General features: G+C 42.1%; 1 protein-coding gene across 1 annotated transcript in view; it reads left to right on the top strand.

Annotated features, from left to right (window-relative positions):
* Positions 1-16,453, top strand: part of GTF2F2 (general transcription factor IIF subunit 2) — a 112,858-nt gene that overhangs the window by 22,577 nt on the left and 73,828 nt on the right. The gene's annotated exons all lie outside the window — the stretch shown is intronic.

Below are 16,453 nucleotides of genomic sequence, written 5' to 3' on the forward strand. Positions count from 1 at the left end.
CTCTAAGGTCACTACCAAGGCTGCTCTACCCATTGTGCCGTCTCCTTCTGTTACTCCTTTCAAGCTGCTTCTCTGCTCTCAGTGCTTCACTCTGGTCGATGACATTTTTTAGCTGTTACTTGAAGTGTTTAATTTCCATTTGGGCATGAAGAAATAGAACAAAGCAGATGGAAAAGTGTGGTGCCTCGAACTGCCTTCGAGGATGTTGAAGAAACAGTGTTCTGAGTTTTGCCAGGATAAGGTCATCCTTTTCTGTTTTGGGAAATCGATATTCAGATAAGTTGTGTTTTTAAAAATACCACTTAATATTAGGGAATAGGTTAGTCTGAGTTTTTGCTCTCATATGCTTTCTATACTAAGAGGGCCTGTTTCCTGTAGAGGTGAACTTCTTTTAATGGGTATCGACTTCCAAGAAGCTCTGTGTAAAATATAGTTTTTCAGTTTTGTGTGTTTGCTCTGAGATATTTTAACAGTTCAGTAAATCAGGAGCAAGTGTTTCAGTTTGTGGTTTAAATACGGAGGGAACTTTTTTTGCGGCATACATATATGAATACATTTTATTTTCATTGTTTCTTGGTTTTAAGTTCACTGAATTTAGAATGTGGCTGTTAAAGCAGCAGGCCACCTTATTTTAGGGGAGTTAATTTCTCATATATAATTCAGGAGGTTTATTGTTGCCATAAAAGAAAAGATTTCATGATTTTTGTCGTGTCTCCAGTAGACATTACAAAGAAAGGTGTAAAAATTATACTATGTTAAGCATGTCATTGTTTAAAAAAGAATTTGCTCAGATAAATTTTTTTGTGGTGTCTTGAATTACCAATAGCTGCATAAACTGAACTAAAAAAATTAGTCTTTTTTTCTTTTTTTCCCCCTGGATGTAGAATCTAAAAAAAGGTACATTACAATTTTACCGTCATGTGCTTTAAGGTAAAAGATGTGTTTTGTCGCGTTATTCTAATGCTGTCATAATCTGTAGTGCGGTAGCATGGGAGGTAGAATATTAAGCATACGCACTTTGTCCTGGGGGAGGCTCAGCGCTTAGCAGACATGTGTCGTGTGCGTCGTGTGGGCACGGCAGGGGTGCATCCAGGGGACTGGAAATTTGCCTTGCGGTTGATGGAATTTAGTTCAACAGAGCCCTGTTGAACCTGTGAGGTTTTCTCTACTTTTGTGGTTGTCCTGGAGTGGAAGAGGCATGGAACCAAGGTGGTAGAAAGGAGGCAGAGCCTTGAAGAAAGTTTGAGGTGGGGCAGCTTGAACTTTCTCTGTAGAAAAACGGACCCTGTTTCAGATTTTTTACATCTTATGTTGCTGGTTTTTCCAAAGCATGGTTTATTGCTTGTACTTGTACAAAAGACGGTCATTTAGAAAGCTAAGGTTTGTCATCCTCTAAGTTAATCTTACATTTTTAATCTTGTGAATCCTTTAGTAGCGTCGTGCTCTTTCTGAACATTTTGTGTTCACGTTTCTGGTTGCAGTGTCTTCCAAAGCGAATATGGTATGATAAGGATTATTTGGCAGGAATGTGGAAAAGTATCGAGATTGTCATCCTTCTTCTGGAGTTTGGACAGTATGTTCTGCCTCGTAGAACTGCGATAATACAAGTACAGGTCTACGTTGCTGTCAGGTGGTGTACGCTCTAAGGGACGTTTTTGCTTCTTATTAATCATTCTTGTTTTGTATCACTGTTTATTGACTCTCTTTGTACCTTTCTGTGCTTTAATTTCCTGATTTGTGAAATGAGGATAAAATTGTTTATATTTATGTATAAGTATGAATATATTTAAAACATTTAGAACAACACTCATTATATAGTAAATGCTCAATAATTGTTATTACTATTATTAATATTGGATCTTATTTTTAAACACTTTAGATTTCACGTTTAAGGCATGTGCATGCATTTTAGCTGTATCTGGTTGTATGTCACTTGATAGAATTCAGCTCATAGAGATTTTTATGTTCAGTGTTTTTTGATTGACTGGATGACTGACAAAAAAGCTCTAGAATTGTCTTTATTTCTTTTCTTTCCTGAGGGGCCTTACATCATTTGCTATTTCTGGTCATTAAGGCATCAGTTCTACAGCTGGGCTCCACGGCTCTGTGACTGCCAGGACATAATTAAGATGCTAGATGTATATGTATACCTGCATGTTTTTCCTGTAGGACAAGCCCATAGCTCTCATCGGTGTCTCAGAGGGGTCTGTGACCCAAAAAAGCTTCAGAGCCACTACTCTAGTGTTACCTTGGTTGGTCATGAACCTGACAAAGTATAACTGAGCCATTTCACATTGAGTAAGCTTTTATTTTACATTGACACATACATGAGGCAGGCATTATCTGGAATGTTTTTGTTTTCCCTCAAGCATACAACTGTACCTGCTTATAAAAAATGGCTTTTTTTAGCCTCTTCATTTTTTTTAATGATCTAATTCTACATGTTTGTCTTTGGGGAGATAGGATTAGAAGGGACTGATGATGTGTTTTATGTTTTCTCCTTCATTAAAACAATTTGATTTTCATGAGCATTTTATGAATGTAATTGATGTCTTTAGTATTTCTTTCTGAGAGAACACGTTTTATTTTTAAGGGATGTTTTGGCTTAGCCCTTCTGATTTCTTTGAAATTCTAAATAATCTATTTCTCTTATTAAATATTTTTATGGGGATTGTATCAGCTAGTACCATTATTTCTACATCCTTATCTAGGTGGAAATGTGTTCGGCCCTTATTTCCCCATCTTGGGTCTTCAGTTTAGTATTTTAATCTACCGTTTGCTGGCAACTGGTAACTTCTCTTTTGTCCTTTGTACCCCCACCGCTTTGTTCGTACTTAGGTTTTCGTCTTTGAATTGCCAGTTCTAGACTGAAAGTTATTGTTCATTCAACAGACATTTTTAATGCCAGGCCCGGTGCTGGAATAAGACTGGGCTCCTGTTCAGTTAGGCAACTGATATGTGAAAACACAGTCGCTAGAGAAAGTGCTCTAATGCAGTTGCGTACAAAGAGGGAACAAGTAAGCGTGCCCTTTGTCTGAAGGGCCCGGGAGAGGCTTCGGCGGTGGGATGGCATTCGAGCTGGGCCTGGAAGTATCTGAATGAGCGCGTGTGAGTAGGAGGAAGGAAAGGGAAGACGCAGTTCACTCTCTTCGCCTTCAAGTATCCTATTCTCTTCTCTTCGCTTTCTCCCGCCGTCACACGCTTTCATCTCTATCTAAATAGCTCTCAGGAAGACAGCTCTGTCGTGGATTTCATAGTCCAGTTTAGAGATGAAAAGGTTTGAACTGGAGTGGAAAGGGAGCCTGTTGTAGAGACGGTAGAGGGCGTCCGGCCAGCGTTGGGCGATGCATTGACTGCGGGGGAGTCGGGGGAGTCGGGAGAGAGGGAAGCCTTCAATGCGTTTCGTGCTTTCTTGGCTTGGGCATCTGGGTGAATGATGAGACCATTACTGAGTTAGAAAATATTGGAGAAAATGGGCAGGGCCAGAGCTGATAGAAACACGGCGACCTGTTGCTCTGAGCTTTTATTGTCTCTCACCCTTCCACAGCAGTTCGTTCATTCAGCAAAGTAATATTTTTCCTTACTTTTTGCAGACCCTCTTCTGCTTAGACTCGGGATACGTTAGTGAGCAAAATCTCAGCCTTCATGATGCTTACATCTTCGTAAGGGTCTCCGGGGAGAAAAGCAGGCAGTGGGATCCGGAGTACTAGGTTGAGGGTGGGGCTAGCAATTTTAAATAGTGTGGTCAGCATGGGCCCATTGAGAAGAGGGAATTCGAACAGAGTCTTAAACTCCTTCAGAGGAGGTAGCCACGTGGAGTTAGCCAACTAGAAATTTTAAGGCTGAGGGACACATGCCCGAAGTTGGTAGCAAGCCCTGTGTGTTCTGGGAGTAGCAAGGAGGTCATTGCGGGTCAGACAGATGGGCGAGGGGGAAGAAGAGTGGGCTCTCAGGCCGGAGAGGAAGGGGCTGGTGGTGGCGATCGCGAAGGGACTTATAAACCATGATAGAGAGTTGGATTTGACTCTGAGGGAAATGGGGAGCCACTGGAGAGTTTCGGAACAGAATAATCATTTGATCTGATTTGCATTTTAAAGACTCGCTCTGGCTGGCAGGTTGAGCAGAGACACTGGGGGTGAGGGTGGAAGCCGGAGGCTATTGCGGTAATCCAGGGCCGAGAAGGTAGAAACGTGGGCCAGGGCGATAGCAACGACGGAAGCCTAGTCTCTCATCTGATGTCCGGTCCCATCTTTCGTTGACTTAACAGACAATGCGCTGGGATTTTTTATCCCCTGAAACCCAGAAGATAGGAAATCAGACTCATGTCTTCACCCCTTTGTTCTCCATCTGTCCGTATCCCTGTCTGTGATCCTTCATCGGGTACGTCTGTTCTCTTGGCCATGACGATTCTCAGCCTCCTCTTACTCTCAGGGTCAGTCACTTGTCTCATCCGGTCGCTTCTGCAGCGGAAGTCACACTTGCGCATTTCTTTAGTCCACTTAACCCACTGAAGCTCCCGTCCTCTGCGCCCTCCTCTGGCCCCGCTGCTGGAACCCCTTGTCTTTCACGGGGGCCTCTGACACCCGCCTCTGCTTTTTCCCTTGATTTCCCTCGGCCAGAGATTCGTTTACCTTGCACAGCCACAGCCATCCTTCCCTTCACTGCGCTGGCCTTTGTCGAGTCTTCCTCCATGTGGGCCGGTGAGGTGCTGAGGTCACATCACTCGTTTTGTCCCTTATTTAAGCCTTGCGGACGGGGGGCCGTGTCTCATGCTTATCTCCACAGTGTCTAGTACAGGACTGAGCGCAGCGTGGATGGGCCCCTTAGCCAACATGCGTTGAAACACTTTATTTTCTCCTAAGGATTACTGGTACTCTGAAGGTATTTTTTAGAGTGGTTTTTAAGTGAGGTGACTTGTCGATGATCAAAGGATGGGTTTTCTTCCTTCCAAGTTAATAGTCTTTTTCTTAAGACAGTTGAGGTTGAAAATTGAATATGAAATTCCTTTGTTCTCCACTTTATTTCTTGCTCATTATGTATATTTTTTGGCACAGATGATCCCTTTCCTTTCTCTTGCTAATCAGACTAGTTTAGCACCGTGCGCTGTGACACTTGGTTAACCGTTGTACACATTATAATGAGACATGTTCCCCAGATAACATAGCAGCTCAGATCATCGGAAGTATGTGAGAATTTATCTGTGGTGGCCTACCTTATTTACTTGCAAGCTCGAATTTGGTAACATATACCAATACAAATATGTCTTAGAATGTGTTTGTATTTGAAGAAAAACGTGTATCTATGGGAATGTTCTTTGAGGATGTGGAATTTCCGGTCATTTTGAAAACAGCTGACGCTGTGGAAGTTGTAATCTGCCCTGTACAGTGCTGTCCTGCAGGTGTGGTAAATGAAGCGTACATAAAGTGATGTTTCCGTTTTGAACTTGAATTTTTGTGTGCTTACGGAAACATCAGCTTGGTGCATGTCCCCGTTTGTTGAGAATGGGGTGTAAGGTAATTCGTTTTCAGAGGTTCGAAGCAAGCTTTCTGTGTATGTATGCATGCTCGTTAGCATTCAAACTATAGCTGTTTTCTTCCACTGAGTTTTTTTCTTATTGCTTTTAAACATGAATTACACTCTGTTGCCTAAATTATCACCATGTGCATACCAGTAGTTGCTGTGCAATGGGACTCTGAGATTTTACTTAGCCTTATCTATCATAATTGTAATTATTTTATATCGCTTTAGTACAGTAGCTCCCATACTTTTTGGACTCAGAGTCCATTTATATGTGACAGTTAACAAATAACATATTTTTATGAAAAAAATTAAAAACCCTGTTTTTCAAAAAAATTAGTGGGAAGAGTGGCATTTTGCAAATCTCATGAATGTCTTGCTTGAAAGACAAGCTGGATTCTGATATCTGCTTCTGCATTCAGTCTACAGCAATGTTACTTCGGTCGAAGGGTCTGAAGAAAATTTCACCTTTGCAAGTACATAGTTAAAAAAGGGAGGAGCACTTTATAGCATTTTCAGATAATTGTTGATATTCTTTTGATTCTCCACCAAAACTCTACAAGTGGTATCTTAGATGAGTCGCAGTATAGCGTCTGAAGTCCTATCAGCAAACTTTTATCTTTCATGCTCTGTTACATTGAAACCCACTGGTTTTATCTTGTGCTTTGAGTGGGTCTCTCACTAGACGCTTTTGTAACATCATGCGTCTCTCATCTGAGGACTGTCGGTTCGCTGAGGTATGCAGTTCTTCCATGTGCTGACACATTTCTTTGTACAATAGAAACATTTTGAATTCATTAACACCGCTGATTGAATCAGAAAGTCTTTAGTGGAGAGCTGTCAAGCTTATGGTGGTAGGTACAAGTTTTTCAAACTTCTAATTTTGACTTCAAAGATTGAATCTTATTAATGGTGACAAATTCTGTCAGTTTTCTTTGATAAGATGGGCTTGTTCCATTCATTTTTGAGAAAATGTCTTTCAGATACCTGGGTCTGCATAACCATAGTTTGTCAATTATTCTTTCAATTAAAAATTATCTTCCTGAAAAAGAAGCTCCTTCAGCTCCCACCTCCCACAATCACAAATACTTTTCTCTGACACAGGCGGCCTTTGTTGGTATTCAGAGACTTGCTTTATGTGTACTTCCCATTTGGTGTCATCGAATATTAAAGGGTGTGTATCGAGGGTCAAAATTGAATAAAACATAACTTTTACTGTTCATCAGGAGCATTCTTGGGTGAAACTGACTTTTTAAAATCATAAGTGGGAGTTGGAAAAGAATGCACAGTACAGTTGGGGGCCCCTTGATTTGCGCTGGCCCCAGAAGTCTCACCAGCCGTTGCTTTTGCACCATCAGTGGAAGTGAACGACGACAAGGGCAGTTGAGAATGCTAATGAAAATGGTTTTGACATTATGACACCCAGGCGATCCTGAGCCCTCCTCCGAGACCGTCCTCTGAGGAATGCCAGCGCAGTGGGCTCTGCTGAGGAAAGCTGCAGGCTCCATTTTGCGTTCTCTTGCGATGTGTCGAGTGCTTTTGAGCTGTGCCCAAAGGAGACGCCTCCGTCGGGTACGTCTTAGGGCAGCAGCGTCCGGAGCAGTGGACCGCATGCTTGTCCCGGTGCCTGTGGTTGGTTCTGTTAAGAGTCTAGTACGTATTTTTTGACTGGATTTGAGCCTCTGTTAAGCTATTTCCTTTAAGCGTCTATTTATTACACTTACATGTTGGCGTGTTACCTGCCTTCACACATCCTGTTCTATTAACTGTCCCCACAATCCCAAGAGAGAATCAGTTTTAAATGAACCTTCCATTATGTAGAAGAGAGAACAAAAGCTCTGAGAGAACATGTGACTAGTCCCATCGTAGTTGCTCATATTTAGAAAGACAGTTTTTAAACAAGCTCTTTTTAAATAGGTAACAGAAATGCTGCTAGGGCTGCCTGAGTAAGCGCCTGCTGACCGGGCTCCGGCGAGTTCTTTGGGAAGTCCGGGTTGTCCGTCGCCTCCCTGCACTCCACGTGGCAGCCATCTGTGTGACAGTGGCCAGCCCTGCGGGCAAACGCCGTGCAGAGGCCCCGTGGACAAAGTAGCGACCCTGCTGGTTGTGTTCGCTCAGTAACAGCCACGTCCCTGCGCTGTGGACCCTCCCAGTGTCTGGCCTGACGCGTGCGAGGACAAGCAAACGGAAACGAGCGTGTGTGACTTGAGCGGTTCATTCATGTCCTGAACTGCCCCCAGCAATTGTGGCCGACGACAGAGGTTCATTCTGAGTTTTACTGCCAACCGCCTGAGCCATGTCTGCTGATTAAGCCTAATAGCAGGGCATGTTTCGTGTTCGGGGCTGGGAGGAGTAGGGGCGTGTTTACACACGTTCACGTCCAGGTCCGCGCGCGTGAGTACGCGGCTGGGGAGTGCAGTGGCTTTCATCAGTGGGAGGTGAGGCTGAGGAGGAGCGACAGCTGGAATGTAAGGATGATATCAAAGTTTGGAATAACAAGTTAAATTTCTTTAAACGTATGACTTTTCACTTTTTTGTAATGAAATACTCCAGGCCTATAGAAGTGTAGAGAATGGCGTAACTTGTGGCCAGCAGCTGTATTTTATAATTGACATTTGCCATATTTGATTTTTTTTTAAGGAAATAAAACACTGTAGATACAGTTGACATTCCCTTTCCATTTTTTTTTTTTCTGGCCCTCCTCCCCCCCTCCCTTTCTGGAGGTGACCATTGTCCTGGAGTTGGTGTGTAGTATTGTGACTCACTGTGACGAGTCTGCAGTTGCCCCCAACAAAATCGTTACAACGTAACTGGAGAAAACCAACGATGTTTTTAGAGATGGTTTAAGCAGTGTCTTCCAGATTCCTAGCAGTTGTGGGAGTTCAGTGCTTGTATTGAATAGAGATTTTTTTAGTATAGCATATAACTTGACAGGCCCCGTTTTTGTTGTTGGTTTCTTCTGTTTCTTTCGTGCATTTTTTTAAATTTCCTGAATTTTAACATAAATTATGTGATCAAAAGCAATTATTGAGAAACTTAATTCAGTCGGTTGCATGGTTTCTGGTGAGAAACACTGATTGATCAGTGACGGGTATAGCGTTGAAAGAGGACGTTTGAATTGTTTCGTCTTGGCACCGTGAGTTTTTTATTTTGGTAATGCAGTCTCTTCTAAATCTGTATTGTGACGATTGCACAATGTATGAATTGGGTGATATTTATAGCATTTTTCCTCAGAAGAATTGACCTAGAATTTATGCAAGGAATATTGGCACATTTGTTTTTGTCTTCAGTTTTAGTCATTGCTGTGAATTTAGTAATGTTACCTAAACTTCCAGTTCCAGTACTCATGAATTCCACATAAATATTATTGCCTAAAATTTACTGAAGTTTGGTTGTAGTTTCTATTAAATAAATACCTTTATTTTGGACCTCTGTTTCTTGTACATTCTTGTTTATGGTTTTTATGGAGAATGGCAGAAAGCATCCTCAAGTTTTTATCTTTATTGTATGTTGTGTTTGCCTATTCCATGGTGCTCTGCGATGCTCGGTTTTTATTCTCAGACCTGCCCGTTTCCTGGTTTGTAAAGCAGTGGAAAAGAATTTAGGAAGTTTCTGTCATGCCTGGAGGGAATGCCAGGCCAAGCAAATGCATTTCTTTTTTTTCTTTTGATTTTCTATAGCTTCCAGGTTATAAACTTGGTTCTTTGTTTTGGTTTATTCATACTTAAGATCTCTGGAAGAACCTGGCTTCTTTATAAACCAAACATAGCTTAGTAAAACTGAGTTTACAGTGTAAGTTATTTACTTGAGGTATTAAAATGAAGTTATAAAAAATTTTAATTTTAAAATATTTCAGTTTTTAAAAACATATAGTTTTGGCTTTTTCAAAGAACTTTATTGCTTTTGAGAAAAAACTCAATTTTTGTTGCACACAGGCGTGGTCTCTTCTGTGGTTCTTTGGTCATGAATGTATTATACTTGTATCAAAATTTAAAATGGAGAAAATGCCATGTAACTGGTTTTTCTTTCTCTGCCACATAGCCTTTCATTATAGAAATAGAAGCCGTGTTACTTTGTGGGCTTTATATTTTTGTTGCTTGAAACCGTATTCTGTTGATATGGTGACAGTACTGATCTAGTAATTACCTACAGAAAAAAGAAGCTGAGACTTTACAGTTGGTTTATCACTTTAAAAAGCAATACATATTCTTAATTTTAAAACACATGCAGAGTACGGAAGGTTTTCATGTGAATAAAAAGTAACAGCCCCTTCTCCCACAGCCTCTCTGGTCGCACTTTTAGGGTACCCAGTGCTGACAGAGGTTAGCGACGCGATGAGAAGCTGCATCACGACAGAATAGGAAAGGTACCAACGTGAATTTGAAGCCTGAACTATGTTCTAGATTAATTGGCTATGATACAAAGTGCCTCATCATTTTATATGCTTCTAACAGTTTCGTTTGGAAGAATTAAAAGAAACTTTTTATTCAGGCATATAAATTTACAATGTTTACATCTTACCATTACGCAGCCATAACTAACAAATAGGTAACTGATCGAGCACTTATTTTGCTCACTGTGGTGAGCACTTTACATGAATCGTTTCATTTATTTCATGCAACAAGCCTGTGATGTAGGCACCATTGTGATTGTATCCTGCTGATGAGAGAAATGGGGTTCACATGGGATATAATTTGACCATCATCATGCAGTTTGTAAGCCTGTCCCCTGAATCTTAATACTAGTGGTTTTCAGAGTGTGGATGCACAGTCAGTTTCATAAGTAATAGCACTAAAAACAGAGAAAAATAGAATGGAAAAACAAATGAACTTTTTATATTTGAACATTTCAAACATACCCCATAGTAGAAAAATATAATGAACCCTGTATACCCATCACCCAGTTTAAGGGATTCATGGTAGATTTTCCCCCCACACCGACATTATGGCACATTTTTAATGTACTGTCAGTGATTAAGAGCAAGTTCCTTTTATAAAAAGATATAATTTTATTTTATTCATCTATTTGTACCCCATATTGCCCTGCTGAACTATATCTCCTAAGTCTCTATAAGGCCATATATATATATCACTGTGACATAATAGCTTCACTTGTTATAAACCTGTTTCTTCATAAATTCCCTATTGGATTTGCCCAACAGAAACAAAAATAATCTGCCTGATCTTCTTTGCCTGCAGATTATGTTTTAACCTGCTATCTTCTAAATGTATGTTTATGTATGTATGTGTTACCTAGGGTAGTAGTTCCACCTGAGGGCAACTTTGGCGACACCTGGGGACATTTTCAATTGTCATAATCGGGTGCATGTTACGGGCATCTGACAGTCAGGGGTGCCACTAAGCATCCTGCTGTGCATGGGGCAGCCCCTCACAGCAAAGCCCAAAATGGCAAGGGCGAGAAATCCTGGGCTAATATAAGAGAAGCTACTATTTTTAGTGGACAGGCAGTTTGGTTTGTCTACTGCTCATGATAGTACAGTTATAAAATACAGCAGCCCTCCCTTACCCGCAGGGGACACGCTCCAAGACCCCCAGGGGATGCCCGAAACCGCAGGTGGTACTGAGCCCGTGTGTACTATGTTTTTTCCTCCACACGCATACCTAGGGGAGAGTTTGATTTATAAATTAGGCACCGTAAGGGATTAACAACAATAACTCATAGTCAAATAGACGAATTCTAACAATATACCATAAAAAGGTTACATGAATGGCTTTGGGGCCATTATTAAATAAAGCAAGGGTGCCTTGAACGCAAACACTGTGGTACCGTGACGGTCGATCTGACTCCTTAGAGGGCTACGGAATGAGCAGCGGGCGGGGGCGTGCGCAGCGCTGCACAAAGGGGCGCTCCACGTCCCGGGAGGGACTGCGCAGGTTGGGACCGCACAGGTTGGCTTGAGGTGCACTTCCGGAATTTTTCATTTAATATTTTCAGATTGCAGCTGACTGAGTGACTGAAACCACAGAAAGCGAGACTGCGGATAAGGGGGGACAACCATCAGTGGCTTTTTTGAGGGGGCCAGGAGGAGTGACCTGAGCCTGTCCTCCTCCCCGCAGTCCTTGGCTTGTAGTTCTCCTGCCCTGCCCCTCCCCCAACACCCCTGCCTCATGCACTTACAGGAGACTGTTCTTGAGCTTTTATCTTCCTACTATTTTTTAAAAATATCTACTCTTAAGAACCCTAATTTTTTTTCAGTAGCTGTTACCAGATTACTCCTTTAAAACAATTTTAGGTGTCTACCACGATCATAAAAGCACATTTTTTTTCTTATTCTATACAAGTCCTGACTGAAGACAAATCTTAGAGCAATAAATATGGTGTTTTAAACATTTTACTACTTGACAGAATTCTTACATTTAGAAAGATATGTCTTCTCTGCTTCTACCTCACCCACTTTAATTCAAGCTTGATTTAATTCTTTAATTTTCAGCTTAAAGATTCATATGTAGTAAAAGAAGAAAAAGGCGATATAAAAATAAAACGTGGCTGATTTCTCATATATTAGTAGAGTTATTTATAGAGCTTTTCATGATAAATAAAGCCCCACCAGGAAAGGAAAATAAACTTTCCCAGCCTCCCCCCCCTTTCATTTTTAACTGTACATTGTGGAAAAATTTTAAGCATATTCAGAAGTAGAGAAACATAGTGAACGTTCATGTACCTATCATTCAGCTTCAGATTATCAATATATGGTCATTGTTCCAGCGGGACACCAGCCACTGCCCTTTGTACCTCACAGGTTATTTTAAAGAAAATTGCACTTCACAAATCATTTTGTCCTTATATTCTTCAGTGCATGTTGCCATAAGGATTCCTTTATAAAAAATACATAACCACCATTATGATATCTAAAAAAAAGAACAGTAATTCCAAAATGTTGCCATAGGTCTGGTCGGTGGGAACTGTTTAATGCTCAAGTTCCAATGGTTCTTGACTTTTTCCCCTCTTTATGTTCAGTTTTTTGATTATGGTCCAACCCTATCTGAAGGCACAGTTGTTTGCAGTTGTACAGCTTACAGTATCCACTTGTATAGGTGCCACTGGAGAAAATAGTTAATCAGGTCATTCATATTACTGTGAAGGCATGAAGCAATCTTTCTGCAGAACTGATAAACAGTGACAGAATAGAAAATCATGTCTAAAGCCATACAGTGGCACTGATGTCAGACTTGTGACAGGATTTGGGGTGGGGAGTACTTAAGCTGTGTTTACTGAAAGTCATGGACTCTTTTCAGTTTCAAAGTTAAAGTTAACAAATAGATACATTTACAAAGAAGGAAATCTTGTGAATACAATATGACCAGACTCTAAGGAATAGAAAAGGCTTTGAGAATAAAATTAACAGTGAAGTAGAAAAAAGTAAGATAAAGAATTTATATAATGAGTAGCATAAAAAACATTATTTAATTTAACATAGTTAATATGGATAGGGAATGTCTTGAGATCTCAATATAAACAATAGGGACAATTTGTATACAAACCTCAATTTAGAATATCTATTTCTTACCTGGAAAATTGAAGAAATTGATCAAGAAGAATAGAGAAACTGATTTCAGCTAAGTTCAAAAGAAATCTTGTGAAAGTTAGGTCAGTTTATGTCTTTAATGCATAATGACTTAGTAAACCTTTTCAGGTTCTCATTCTTACATGTTCTTAGCCACTGCCGGAGAAGGCCGGCCGTGGCCTGGCCAGAGGTGACGCCGACAGAGCCAGCATGCTCTGAGCGGCTGCTGTGTTTGCAAAGAAATTTAGCTGGACTTCTTCAAAAGAACTCTGTGTGCGCACCAGTCCGCAGCCTCTTGCTTATACTGTATCATTAGCTCTTCCAGAAGGAAAACAGGGGGAAACTCTACAGACACATACTGTTTTCGTGGGTTTTTTTTGACGGTGGGGGGTTGCTCTAAAGAGCCTTTCTTGAGAGTCTTTTATGGTTGAGAATTCTGGCCTCTTCCTCTGGCCTCCTCCTCTGGCCTCCTCCGCGCAGAGGGAGGTGAGCACGCCACCCAGGGCTGCGGCTCCTTTTCAGTAGCTGTGCAGAATTTAATGACTCAGGGTTTGGCAGACTTGTTTACTAGGTAATTGTTACATATCATAGCTGAGCAGTTTCTTGAGAGGAGCACCTATACTGTTTAACAAAGGAAAACATCTGATTTGGGGCAGTTCAGCCCTTTTTCTGCAGCTTCTAGGTGAACGGTGATGTTTTACATCCCGAGGTAGGGACAGGCTGCCGTGGGCTAGGCACTACGGCATAAGTGCCATAGATGCTGGCAGCGCCCGCCCACGGTCCCTCCACCCTTGCGCACCCTCTCTGCGCACACAGCCAGCTTGTCAGTCTCGGCCTCTCTGTCCCTGCCTGAGAACCTTCTCTGCTGGCAGCTACCCCAGCCTCCAGGAGGGCGGGTCAGCAGTGCCGGGGCGTTGACACCCGCAGACCAACATCTGAGGGGAGTTTGGGGGTGAAGACCCCGCTTCACCTGCCAGTGGGCCGGCTCCGGGCACACGCCCTACCCTGTCTCCAGGAGTTCTGCGGCAGGACGAAGCCACAGCTGGCCACGGGGGCACAGCTGGCACCAGTTCTCTCAACTCATCTGTCGATTTCTTTCCTCTTCCGGTCTCCTTTCAACCCAGGTCTCTTCCGGCGTTCTGGCCTCACCTCGCACATACACTGCCCGAACCCGAAAGCCTCGTCTCAGAGTCGGCCTCCATCTTTCTGAGAGCACTGCTGTGTCCTTCGACCCTCAGGCTCTTCTCTCTGAGTGTCTGTGCATCCAAGCGATTATGTCATTCCTAGGGACACTGCACGGGAAGTATTCTTTAATAGACCCGAATAGCCCACGATTGGGGTTCAGATAGGTTTTAAATAGGGAGCCGCCATGCGATTTTGGAGCACGCCATTTCGTTATGGCTGCATCACTGCACACGTGGCTTTCTCTAATTAATTGCTGCCTATTTCCGCTGCTGTCCCAGTCAGCTGCCTTTTACTGTCCCAACTGACCATCGTCGCCTTCCTCAGCTGTCTGTGCGCCCACCTGTATGACTGTCCACACGGCTGCGCCTCCCTGGACCCATCCCGTTGGGTACACACCCCCCTCCCTTCATTTGGACACTTCCAGTTCCGCCATGAGCCGTCATTACCATCTCCAGAAGATTCTCTCAAACCCCACCCCTGATCCTTCTTCTGACTTCAGCCAGCCCCTACTCCTTCATATATGCAGATTCTCTGTGTTCTCCAGCTTTTTAAAAAAGCCATTAAAATATAATTTACTCAGGAAGACAGTTGTAAGAGAGAAACATTCTGTGTGCACAGTGCCTCATTAACTGAAAAAACTATCATTTGTTGGAAACAGTTTCATTTCAGGACTATACAATTCCTGAAAATAACTCAAATAAATTAACTGCATCACTGATTCGACTGACATTCACTTTCCACAAAAGCTTTTACTTGCTTCTAAGTCTTGTCAGAAAAAAATATTAAAAGATGTTAAATGGGAGAAAGAAAAATTAATTGGAGCCTGTGTAATAAGTTTACCAGACTGTGTGTCTCACAAAGATAACCATAGTCTCTTCCTGTTAAAAAGTAGAGAAAGATAAATTTTTAAAATGCAGCAACCATGATTCTGTTTTTAACACGTTAGTCCTTAAGAAGTCTAATGTTTCTAATATTGCAGTATTTCTAAACGCTACTGGTTGTGTCCACTGTAATATACATGCTGGAAAGTTAAAAAAATAATCGGTGTTAGAAAGGAAACAAAGTTAGAATATGGGAGAGCTTAGTATAGAAAATGTGATATCGAATCCATGATTGAAAAATCGAAGCACGGCTACCAGTGTTCTATATTTTGATCGGAGTGGTGGTCACATGAATGTGTTTGCTTTAGGAAAATTCATCAAAGCTGTAAACTTGATTTGTGTATTTTTCTTAAGTGTAGGTTATATTTCACTAAAAATATTAGCAAAGAGAGCATAGCACAAGAACAACACACATTTTTCTATTAACCTATCAACCAGATCTCTTAGTTGGTTCAAAAAATTAGATCACTGAGATTAAATCACCCTGATTTAGTTTCCTGGGGCTGCTATAATAGACAACGGGCTGAGTATCTTAAATAACAGGTTTATTTTCTCGCGGTTCTGAAGACTAGAAGTCCAAGATCAAGGTGTTGCAGGTTTGGTCTCTGAGTCCTCCCTCCTTGGTGTACAGATGGCCCCTTTCTTGCTGCCTCTTTACACGGTTGTGCCCCTGGTGTGCGTCTGTGTGACCACGTTTCTTATAAGGGCAGCAGTCACATCAGGTCCCCTAATCGCAGTCACATTTACTGTTTCTGTCTCGGCGAGGATGTCTCCTGAAGCTGTCCCTGTGTGCTACGCTGTTATGATATTTGTCTAGGGACCTGAGAATGACTCTGCAGCTCAAGGTTATGTCTGTCCCACAGTGCGTGTGCATCACTGGAGAGTGGTACGTGTGTGATTACTTCAGCCAGTAGAATCACGTTGGCTAAATTTATAGAATTAGAAGCAGTGCTGTTTAAATAGTTATTCTCTCACATTACTAGTAGAAGAGGACACCTGCCTTTTAACTCAGGCCATTAGGAGAGAGAGAGAGAAAGAGTGCGCGCGTGTGTGTTGGTCGTAGGATATTGGTTGAAAGAAAACTTTACTTCAAAGGTAATTCTACATTAAAGATAGTGGCTTTGCTGCACAAGAAAAGGACAGTGTACTGAGAGAGGAAAGTCGCAGACCGGAAGTGAGGTTTGCGTAGGGGAGCACGTTTTATACACGACGTTAAAGGGTGTCGCCTCATCGTTAGAGTGCGGTGCACCAGCAGGCTCTGGCCTCCTGCAGCTGGTACGCGCCGAAGGTGCTGCTCTGTGCTCTGGAAAGCATGGCTCCGCGGCCCTCCTCTTCGAGTTCAGCT

This window comes from Pteropus medius, unplaced genomic scaffold (genome assembly GCF_902729225.1).
Source record: "Pteropus medius unplaced genomic scaffold, Ma_sr-lr_union100, whole genome shotgun sequence".
NCBI lineage: Eukaryota > Metazoa > Chordata > Mammalia > Chiroptera > Pteropodidae > Pteropus > Pteropus medius.